The sequence below is a fragment of the Ambystoma mexicanum genome, chromosome 5q (assembly GCF_040938575.1).
Source record: "Ambystoma mexicanum isolate Mex_15411 chromosome 5q, UKY_AmexF1_1, whole genome shotgun sequence".
In the NCBI taxonomy this organism is placed as follows: Eukaryota; Metazoa; Chordata; class Amphibia; order Caudata; family Ambystomatidae; genus Ambystoma; species Ambystoma mexicanum.
Window position 1 is genome coordinate 985887980 of NC_090933.1, and position 12705 is coordinate 985900684.

A 12705-nucleotide genomic window follows, 5' to 3' on the forward strand; every position below is an offset into this window, starting at 1 on the left:
GTCCTTCCAGATCCACTTCCATCCATCATTGTCGGTGCGTGGTCTTCCGAAGAGGGCATCATAATGCCCCAGAACTTGCTCCACCATGATACCAACGTCCCTTTCACTGATGCTGGTAGCCCTCTGCCTCTCTGGCTGGGGGTTGCCACTGGTGCCGGAAAGTGTTGTGTCGGACATGGCAACCCCCGAGGCAGGTGTGGGTGGGCAACTGGGTCCTGGGGCTGGGCTGTGGAGTGATGGTACTTCAGTCAGGAATCTTCTGTTCCAGCAGGGGTGGTCACTGCAACTGGACCCCTGCAGATGGCAGATGTGCAGGCACCAAATGGCAGGGCATGGTGGCAGCAGGCAGGCAGGCAGCAGCAGATGGCTCGTGGGAGGTTGCTCTGGGGTCTGGGGGGCAGTAATTCAGCCTTCTGGGCAGGAGCGTGGTCTTCTGTGTGTTGTTGCGTGGCCAGCTTCATACGGAGTGATTTGGCACATGAAAAAACAGCACGTCAGCATGTAATTCGAGGAAAGGCCCTTAGCGCGTAAGCGCGTTTGTGACGTAACACGCACGGGCATTTCCCTCGCCACGGGTAGAAGGTCCCACGTGGGTTTCCATCGCTCTGTACATGCTCTTCGTGGGATGCGGTACATGTATTCCGGGGGTGCACGTGGACATTTACATGCGTTTTCTGTGCAGTAACGAGAAGTGCAATAAAGGGGGATAGGGGAGGAAGGGCACTGCATACAATGCAGAGGGGGCAGGGGGGCCAAAGGGCTAGGCAAGTGCTATGGGGGCTCCAGGGGAGGTAAGTGCCATGGGGTGCCGTGGATGAGGACAACCAACTAAGTGTGAGGACAGGGGTGGATCAGTAGGGGATGCCCACACCAACCAAGCTGGTTAGCAAGGGGGGCCAGGAGGGGCAGTGCTGATATGGGGCATTGCTAGTATAGACTGGTCAAGGGGGCCTGGTAACCTGTATTACCCATAGGGGACTAGGCCGACCAGTCACAACGGCAGATGGGGACGTAATCAATGGAGGGAGAGAGGGAAAGAAGTAGAGAAAAGCACAGTCTTGAAACATTTCTGGAAATTATGGACATCTGGCTGAAGTCTGAGAGGGTCAGAGAGGCCATTCCAGAGGGAGTTACCTTCCGAAGAGAGAGATCTATCCCGTGCTTTGTGCTTGTAATAACATCTGATCTGCAGAGAGTTGATATTGATTGACATTGATGTTGATATTTTATTTGTATCACGCTTGTACACAAGTGTTTCAGAGTGCGATGATGCAAGGGAGGGAAAACAAGGGAGAACAAAACAACGATCTTACTAGGCCCAGAGACATTGAGAACGTGGAAGTGCAGGGAAGAGGGAAGTGGAAAAGTTCATGGGGGAGGGGCAGAAGTGGAAAGTGCTGAGCAAAGAAATAAAACAACAACAGTGGTAGTGCAGCCAGCAAGTGGCTAGTGCTAGGTTTAAGGCAACGGACAGGGGGTGTGTGATAAGTTCAGAAAGGGGGTAGGACTGTAGGGTTGCAGATACAGACCCAAGAGCAAGGGTTGCAAGGAGGCAGTGCAGGTGTGTGGCAGGGAGAGCCGATACGTGGGCCCAAAATCAGAGGGTAACCAGGTGCACGATGCTGAAGCAGAACAGATCAGCAGGGGAGAGGAGGGGCTAGTTGTAGCTAGAGGATCGAAGGGCACTAGTAGGGAGGTATTTAGGGAGAGAGAGTTGGATATAGCAGGGTGCCAAGCCCGAGAACCCCTTGTGGCTGATGCATAGGGTCTTGAATTTGATCCTCACAAACACCAGGAGCCAGTAGAGATATTTTAGAGCTGGAGAGATGTGGTCTGTGAGCTTGAGGCCAAAGATAAGTCTTGCAGTGCTATTCTGGATTAGTTGAAGGGAGGCAAAGGGAGGAACGAGGCAGATTGAGGAAGTGGCTGTTACAGTAGTCCAGCCTAGAGAGGACAAGAGCTCCAGAAACATTAGGCCCCAATACAGGGTTGCTGTAAAACCTGCCAGTAGGCAATGTGTTTCTGGAAACACTGTAACAGCCGTACCGCCGCCTGATATCCTGGTGCTACTGGGATATCACAAGGGCTGTGGTAACGATTAGTCCCCATTTCATAGAGCCCCTATGCCGGGGGAGCCGTGGCCCCTACTGGGATTGTTGTAGTATGGTGTTCCGAAAAGGGTGCTGGTATGTTGCTACCAGCACCCTTATTTCCAGACCGCCATATTCAGAATGATGCCCATTGAGTTTCTGGGGAAAGAAGAGGAAGGGGACAATGCCTCTAAGGATGGGTGAAGCTGGAATTGGGCCTTCTCTGCAAGGTCCATGGTGTGAGTGGAGAAGGAGGGAGAGGAAATGAGGGTTTGTTAGCCTCACACGATGGTGAGGGGAGAGGACACAAGGCTGGTGGCCAGAGAGTGGGGAGGAAACAAGGAGCAGCGGTCCCAATGAGAAGGATCTTGGCATTAAGAAAGAGATTGTTAGCCGTGCACCATTCCTGAATGGCAGTGAGCCAGTCGGGAATAAGAGAGGAAGAAGAGGAGGTAGCAGAGGGAAGCTTCAAGGAGAGCTGTGTATCATCAGCATAAGACTGGAAATGAGTAGAGAAGGAGGAGATCAAGTGAGCAAGAGAGGCAAGGTAGATGTTAAAGAGCCACAGTGATAGGATAGAGCCCCGAGGAACACGGCAGGTGGAGAGTAAGGTGGAGGAGAGGAAAGGGCCCAGTTACACATGGGAAAGGAGATTAGGTAGGAAGGAGGTCCACCAAGTCCAGGATGCCAAGGGTATCAAAGAACTGTTTTGTTAGGATGGACTGATTGACTGTGTCAAAGGCAGAGGAGAGATTGAGGAGAATGAGAACGGAAGGAGAGTTGGAATCAAGATTTGAGAACAGGTCTTCTTCACCTTTGGGGGTGGGACCAGGCAAGATTTCAATATGGTCTTTCCCCTTTCTGTAATGGCTCGGCAGGTGAAAAATGATGGTGTTGAAGGTTTCCCAGAGTGATGACAGAGGTTACGATTATTTGCAAACCTTCTAGCCATTATCTCTTTTGTTGTGATGATTCATTTAAAAACATTTGGCCTGATAACATCAGTTTTGCAAGGCATTTTGAAGTCACTCTGAACAAAGGCATTTTAGACAAATGAATCAGGGCCATATCTTGAACTCCAACCTTATTGAACATGTCTTAATGGTTGTTTCGAATGACAAAACCAAATGTCATTCCAGATTGACAGCAGGGCCAATACCAAATTTGCCTTTTCTGGGTTCTAGCGGTGCTTGATCAAACATGTGCCTTTTTTTGTCCTTAGGATGCTAGTGGTAGCCTCTCCACTTGAGACGTTTACATGGTGGGGGACATTTTCATGGGGCAATGAAATGTTCTTATTGATGTCACTTTAACTAATAGAGATTTGGGATTTAAATTGTGATGGATGGCATCATTTTGGATGGGGTTTCCTTGCTGCAGGATGCTGGATTCTGGAATTCCTCTAGTAATTTCAACATTTCATTTTGTTGTGATGCCGAGTGTCCTGTAATGTGTGTAATGTTCCTGGTTTGCAATGTGTATTGTTTCCCTGTAGTGGCTCAGATAATGAGTATGTTGATTTTGGGGCCTGCGTATGTGTGCCAGTTTTTGGTTGCATTTATATTCAGTGCATTTATCTAAGGGATGTGAACCTGTTTGATTTGTGTTTTTCTCTGCAAGGGCCTGACGTTTTCTTTGTGAAACAGAGCTTAGATGACCCAGTGTTGTAATGTGTGGAGTCTTCTTTCTGTGTCTGATTGATAGGGGTGGTCTGGGGTTGGAGTGGTGTGATCGATTGTGTATTTCAGACTGACCAAGTAGAGGTCCATCTATTGTGAAGGATCAGAAATGAGAGCCGGAAACAAGGTTGTCACGTTTTTACCAAATATATTTATTAAACGAATAACGATTGGAAAAATGCCTCTCTGTCCCTTTGCTAAAGAGGAGTTTTCCTGCCTTTAAACCAAAACTATGGATTTGTCTGTGTCAGGATGTCAATAATTTAAAAACTGTCTGTGTGCCCAAAACATCCTATTCTGACCCTCACACTATAAACAAACTGACCAAAAAGTGTTCACAACTGAAACAAGTATAATTCAAATACAAATGTTCTCAAAGGTGTAAGCCCTTGGTTCCAGAGGGTGGATCCCTTGCCCTGGATTCTGAATTCCAAGAAGAATGTTCACATTTGTAAAGATTCCTTGGTGTCTTTAACAGTCTTTCTTTAATGCTACTTTCTTCTTGGTCTGGATAGTAATGTCTCTCTTTAACATTCAACTTTCCAGGGCTCAATAAATAAATGCCAATCATTCCTTTAACATTTCTTGGCGCTTGCAAATTGCCTGGTTTACTCACCTGCCAGGTTCCTTTATGCAATGCCAACTGCTTGGTGTACTCTGCTGCCAGTACTCTTTCTGCAATGCCAATGGGCGTAAGGCATGGGGCATAGCAGGGGGGATATAATGGCATATGCCCCCCACCCCCCCAGAATCTCTTGCGCACAGACATTGCACTGCCACTGTCTGCTGCTGCTGCACATAATTCCTGGCTCAGCCAGGAATGGCTGCCAATGCCGGGCACAGGGCCATCACAAGTGGGGTGCAGGAGGGGCAAACTGCCTGAGTCCTCGCATTTGGGGTGGGGGGGACCTTGCAGCACATTCAACGACAGACTGTCATTCCACGCCTATAGAGGCCCAGGGAATGCGGTCTCATGGAGCTCTGGCAATGCTGAGCGAGCTTAGCCGCTATTGGACAGTGGCCCATCATTTGGCTTGACTGCTTTATATCCCTGATAACTAGGGCGTTAGCAAGTCAAAGACTCTTAGAGCTTGTATACTGTGACTGAGGTGACACATAACACACACAAAGACACACACACATAAATAAGCGCACGCTATGGGAGTTAGACCCGCAGCATGGCATAGATTTTACTAATCGATTACGGAACATAATTTTCAGAAGGAACAGCGTCTCCTATTAAGCTAAAGAACCAGAAAAAAAACGTACCTGCTGCTTGCCTTTAACACCAAGCTCAGAATGAGTGTTGCCTACCTTCCAAATCTCTAACAGGGTGGGATGTACTCTTACTAACCTTCCAAACCACACTCAGGTTTAAAGCGCATTTCTCCTCTTATAAAGCACACTTGAAATGGGTAGAATATAAAATGTCCATCTTCAAATGCATTGTAACATGCAAACATTATATGCTCTCCATGAACCCACAATAACAAAGAAGAGTGATATTTACTGCATGAAACCCCTACAAACAAGCATTGATAAAGCTAACAGATTTGGCTTTTGTGTAGCCATGGGATAGGCATTTGGCATGCACTGCCTGAATGGTGATACTTGACCATGATACAACAACAGCGGCAAAATGGTGTGAACACCTGGGCAAATGATACCAGTGCTAGGCAAACACATATGATACCTATACACAATCCATCCAAAACTGTTGTCTTTGAGATTGCTTGTTTTCCATATGACTACAGTGCAAGGAAGAGATGCAAGGACACACACACTACTTATATATCAAGTGATGAAAGGCACACTTGGTTAAGACACATTCTATTACACCAGTAGCATAATTACAGCTGCAATTATTATTTGTATTTCTATTATTATTATTAAGGTATTTATTGAGCACAGATCGTGCTTCGGAAAGAGACAAAGTGCTTTACAAGTCTTAGGAGAAAGTACACACTGAGGAAAGCAGAGATTCAATGGACCTGGGGAGAAGAATGGGGGAGGGGGAGGTTAGGCTGTTTGGCAGCAATGGATATGCAAGCAAACAGGGGAGGAAAAAGGAGGGAGCAGCTCCCCTAGTCTCAGGATAGGTGGGGAGTTGAGCCAATAACTCTCAGAAGACTGCTTACAAATAACACTGTGAGGCCCTCTACTGCACAAGGTTTGGTGTTACTGTTTGATAGAGATTGTTCAGAGTTCTCATTAGGATATATTCTGGTTGGGAAGATGCAGGTAGTGGGTTGGTATGGCGATGGGGATAATTAGCATGGGGTAGTCAATGGGTGAGTCAATAAACAAACAACATCCACAAGCGGTGTGCCTCTGCTGATATCCTATGTCTCTCCTATATGTAATCAAGTGTAATCATTTTGGCCCATAGATGGCACTTAGGAATCACCTAATAAACAAAACTAATAAGGGGTGCCTCCTATCACTCTGAAACAGAGGGAAGAATCCACATATTGCATTAAGAACACTGATATTGAAATTATCTATAGCCTTCCACCTTTGCAGCTAATCTGAAAATGTAAAATGTGCCTACTTCAAACCTCCCAGGCATCTCATCCTTTGATCCACTCTGAGAACAATCAAACACGTACTGGCATAAGAATAAATATATTGACAGCCCAATACCTCAAAAAGACTTATAGGGCTGTTGAAGAGTCTGTCAGTGGTTAATCAGAGCCTGATGTGAGACTGGCACATTCTATCCCAACCTCTCAGAGGAACAGACCCTTTGAGGAATGCCCTAATGTGTCCAGCGATGGGGGAGCCAGCTTGCCCCCACACTTGGCTCCACAATGCAGAAAACTTCCCATGTCCATGCTAATCCATATGGCAATTCCCATCCAGTTCTTGCCTGCCTCCACCCAAAATACCTCCTCATTGGAACTCTTTGAGCTAACTTCAATCAAGCCTTACCATCAAACGGTGCCCTCAAAGTGTCTGTGAGTGGTTTCTCAAATGAGTATTCTGAGAGATAATGACTAATTGAAGTTGTAAACATGCTACTGCTGTAATACAAATGTCTTCAACATGTCTGCCTTCAGCCACTTGATTTTAAAGCACCATGTGTCTTTCACTGAAGTCCTGTTAAAAACAAGCAAATGGCAAAGCCAACAATTTTGGATTGTGCATAAGTATTAGGCATTTGCCAGGCACTGTTATTAGATGCTCAGGTACTCAAACCATTTCATACCTGCTACCATCAACGGCCAGTTAATATCAATACAGCAGTGCCATTCCAATGCCTACACAAACCCAAACTGTTAGCATTGCCAATGCTTGTTTTGCTTTGTCCTTGATTTACAGGACCATACATCAAGGGTAAAGCAAATATACTACTTGGCTAACTTGAACCACATTGAATATAGGCCAGTCTAGTCAGTAATAACATTTATGGTGCATAGTCAGCCTGTATCACAACACTAAGAGACTAGCGGGAAAAGCAAATATTTTTGTTTTGGACCACCTAACAACAGCCCTCTTTTGCACACAACCGACATCTTTGTAGTATATGTGTAAGGGGTCCCTTATTTTCTCAGCCTCACCCGGTGCTGAGCCTAGATGTATGTCATTATTTCATTACATTCAAACATACTACTACAATTTGTATATCAAAAATAACATCAATTTTATTTTCTTATGATAAAATGCATAGTCCAAATTTCATCAACAGTATCTAAAATCACATTTTCTGAAATGCCTAATACCAAAAACGCAAATTCTTTATTTGATAAGCTTTCTCATGGACAATCTGTTGTGTAATAATTCGTTTTTTCTTAACCAAAGTTGTCAATCACAATAAGATCTCTGTCTGTCAATCTGTTATGAATTACATAGTCGAAAATCACTCTATCTTTGGTAGTTTACTTAACCATCCACTCTCTCATCAAACAACATACACCCGACATGTTTCATTCCTCAAATCAACATTCATACAGAAATTCATCGGGGGGGAGCATAGTCAGCCTGAACGAGGAGTGTTGGCAGAGTTTTGCAGTACAGAGAGGAGAGAGGAGTGACCACTTGCTGCTGCTACTGAATACCTCTTTCATTTCCATTTTTTTCCCATAAAACCTCCACCTCCACGCGAAGCGTGCGCAGAGTGTTGGCAGAGTGTTGCAGTACAAAGAGGAGAGAGGAGTGACCACTTGCTGCTGCTGCTACTGAATACCTCTTTCATTTCCATTTTTTTTCCCCATAAAGCCTCCACCTCCACGCGGAGTGTGCACAGCGTGTTGGAAGAGTGTTTGCCGAGTGGGATGTCGAAGGGTCTTAACCTTCTACCCCCGAGAACAAGAAGTCAAACAAAACACTCGAGTTGGACTTTGAAAATCCAGAAAATAAAGAAAATGCAGATCGGGCTGAACTCGATGCTCCCACCGGCAGAACACCAAATCACTACAGTGACATTATCACAAAAGAGAGCAACTAGCTCCCAAATGCTATGCCAAATGCGCAGATCGAATTCTCAGCTGGACTGACCCCCAAGCCAGACGACACCGACCTCTGTGTGCTCACTGGTGAAATAACGAAAGCAACAACAGAGCCACGAAACAAAATTCCAATTGATCCGGAAGAGACTCAAGAGACTCAAGGTACGTCATCGGCGTCTCGTCCTCCTCACCTTGTGAATGTACCCCCTCTTCCGCACCTCTCCCTGTCTCCCATGCCCTCCCCCAACACACACAAAGACTCACCTGATGATCGGGGGGGAATCAAGAGCTCCGATGGTGCAATGGGCGGGGTAGCGGGTCCTCCGTCAGTCCCCATGGCTGCTCCTGCAGCTGGGCGTTCGCTTGCGTTGGAACTCACGCATGCACGCAGAGTTTCAGAGTGTGTGGGGCATGAGGGAGGGCTGCTTCGATGGGAGGAGAGGGCAAGAGATCTCGAGGAAACCACAGCGGCTCACAGGGATAGACTGACACAAGAGCCTCAACGTGCCATAGTCATGGAAACAGTTTCCCAAATTCTAAAAAATTACACAACAAATAAACAAAACAAATAAACCAAATCTTGAGGAAAATGAAATTAGCTGTGATTCCCCCATTTATATGGATGCACAATGGGACCTAACAGAAATAGTGCAGTCCAATGGAACTTCTGCACCTCACAAAATGCTCCCAAAATGTGCAGGATCACAAAATGAAAGCAAGAAGAAGTTCGCAACCAAAATAAACTAAGAGAAACTTGTCCAAGAAAACAAAAAAAGCCAAGCGGCCGCCCCTTTAAATGGCAGAAAAACGATGCTAAACGTTCCATCAATAGTGTCTGACCCAGAGCCAAATAAAGTGACAGAAATACAAAGAAAGAAAATCCAGGGACTGTTCCCAAAAAACAGAGCCAAATCATTTTCTACCTCTGATGCTAAATCAATATGTTGGCGCTTTAAAGTCAAAGATGCCTCAAGCATCCAGTCAAGTTCTCCAACCAAAAAACAAGATTCAATCACAAATGTAAAAGAAAGTGCATGTGCTTGGAAAGAAATTATGAATAAAGACCTACTACTGGCTTCAGGGCAACACGACACAAACTCCATCTTGGGCACGGATTGCCCACAAAGCATGACTGAAATTAAAAATCTCAAACAAGACAAAATCTCATCAGGCAATAAATGAAATGAATCTACGAGACTTGAACCAACTAATGGAACCAAAACACACGTTGAACACACTAAAAGTCAAGTAGATAAAGACTCACAGATAGACACACTATACACCAAACTAAAGAGTCTATCAGTTAAGACCAACACACCCATTAACACCTCGACTCCAACTCAAAGAAGAACAAAAAGATTAATAACAGACGTGGATCTAAGCAAATTGGCACTGAATATGGCTCCTGGAAAGAAAGCCAAATCATTAACTTCAAACAAAGAGCGATTTGCAGAGCAGGAGGATGCTCAAAGAAACACCCATGTAAATCAAAGAAACCAATTGCTAGAGAGTTTAAGGACTCATAAGTTCAACGAATCAATATGCACAAACACATCAACAGCCACTGATGATGAAACTTCGCTCAAACAAGTCTTTAATAGATCAGATCAACAAGAGGATTTACATGTTCCAAGATCCTACAAACTACATAAAGAGGACAAATGTAAACAAACAGTTTCAATGACGGACATCATCAAAATACAAAGAGAACAAAATGCTAATCTACAAGCTGCGATCAGATCAATGATGACTATAACACTGGCTCCTTACCTCAAGTTGTACAAGACATTGCATGAGAATTACAAAGATCAAACCACATTACTGGCCTTAATGCAAACAAAACTAGCATATATCGAGTCCTATATAGAATCTACAAAAGAACGTAGAATCAGAGAAAAAGAATTGGAAAATGTCATTGTAAAAACGCTTATTGCCTTGATTGAAGAGGCCCGGGATGACAAGCGATCCTTCCTAAGCTGCTTCAGCGACACAGTCAACTTGCTGAAATCTCCAACAACTAGAGACATATCCTCTATACCTGAGGCGTGCCCAATACAAACTGTAACCCATACTGGAATGTGCTCAGAAGGAGTTACTTCCATCACTGGCAATGTTTCAGTGCTCAAAAATTCAGAAGAGGCCGGCTCAAAGCCTACACTGGTCCACCTAAATCAATCACCGAAAACAGGATGAAAAAAGCCTGAAATAATCTTTATTAAAGACTCTGGAATAAAAACACCAAATGCAGAAGACCCCACAGTGAAATCCTTGAAGCAAACCAAAGACATGTTCTCCATTTTTGATCATAAAGCACAAATTGGAACACATGGAAAAGATTTAGGAGCAAGAAAAAAAATCGTAGAACAAACAAAATCTGCCAAAACCAGAAGCAACGAACTCATGCACAAGAAACTTTATCCGAAATCTCAAACCTTTGCAGACTTCCATATCAAACCAACAACAATTAAAACATATTGCAAATACCCATAATGAACACTCAACCCAAACATATTTAAAAATTCAAAGACAATTTGAACCAAAAACCATAGAACTGGACCAGAGGGATGAGGAACCAGAAGAAAACGAACAAGAAAGGCTATCCACAACATCAGTGTATGATGACGCAAGCTTCATAGATCATGAAAGTGATGAGTCTAACGATCAAATAGAGGAAACTAAAATCCCAGAGAAGGAGATTTGTGGCTTCGCCACCTTGCAACAAAAACGGGAACAACTAGTCACAAACAACAAAACTTCAACCAAGCAAGTCAAGGTGCTCGACTCGCTCATTGACCACTCAAAGCAACAATGTCTAACACAATTCAAACACGTATCATCACAGAAACTGAACTTGAGGCATCAAATTACTCCTCCTCCATGTATAAACAACAAAAAATCTATACACCGGGAAGTGGCTACTAAAAAGGAAGAGTCCAACATATACAAACTATCCTTAGAACGGGTCCTAAAGGCTAAGGACAGAATCATCATGATTTGGTCTAACTTAATGAGATCAATGCACAACATTCTGCAACTCTGTGTAGTGGAACACAGAGACATAAAAATTGTGTCTTTTCCGAACGAAGCAGAAACAGACTTGATCCACTTACACCTAACATCTAAATCCACCTCAAAGCTACTACTATCAGCCATCGACGAGTTGCGCGTCCTGGGCTTTGATCTAAAACCCACTCCATCACCGGAAAATCATGACAAGCATAAGGAATATTACAACAAAAATAAACAAACGCGCAAAAAACATGAACCAGAAAACAACGAGGACGATGAAATAGATCTTCGAACAATCAGATTCTCCCCGACAATCTTGAGAGGACCGTATGCCTTGAAGATCATGGTAAACGGCAACATAGATGAAAAAACTTCGTAAGAGGATCTCTCGTGCCTGGAAAGAAGGCCTAAAAAAACAAACGTCCTGGAGTTGGCTTGCAAATACTCTGTCTTCGGCAGATCAAGTCTAGATCGAATACAAGAAAATTGCTGATGAGTTCCGAATAGCCTCATGGAACTCTAGAGGATTTAAACATCTGTTTGAAAATATCGACCAGGACCTAATGACAGCTGAAGTTATCTGCATTCAGAAATGTTGACTGCAAGAAATGCCAACACTTGATGGATACACTTGTTGCTTGAATGAAGATGTCAAAGGACCAAAAGGGAGACCTTCGTCTGGACTACTTACAATCATTAAAAACACTCAACACAGAAAACTGCTGAAAACTATTCAACCATCAACACTTATATAAATTGTAGTCTTACAGTGTGACCAGTCAGAAATAAACCATACAACTTATATTCAACCTGTACTGCAACAGTAAAGCCAAGGCCGGAGCAAAATTTGCACCCACAGTTATCAAATATATAGATGACCTGTGAGCAGAGTACGACAACCCAACCTTTGTCATTTGTGGAGACCTAAACATAGACTGCCACAAAATATTGAAAACCAAAGACTCGCTATCGCAAAATATTCATAAAAACTCCATGACAACGATATGGCTAAAGGAAATGTAACAGGGAAATTTGCATATGGCAAACGGTAATGTAGAAGGCGACCGACAAGGAGCCATCACTTGGACATCCTTCAACGCCAAAGCAACTTTATACTACTTCTTCGTAGACGAATCTACATATGCTAAAATCACATCACTAAAGATCATAGAAACAACTAAAAGTGATCACAAACCTCTAATCCTAGTGTGCACTAGATATAAAAATAACAAATGTGACAACAATGACCTGCAAGTGTGGCCACACAAGATCAAGGTCTAAATCGATTGAGACTAACAGATAAGAACCTTCCCTAACTAACTACTGAAATCAAAAAATTGCAAGAGGAGAAAAACAACAAGGTGGAATATGAAACGTGTTTAATGCTGTTTCGAGAAACCAAGTGTCCATACACAAATAAAGCCAGAATTAAAAGGCTACATTGTTTCAACAAAACTTTGAACACAAAGAAAAAACAAC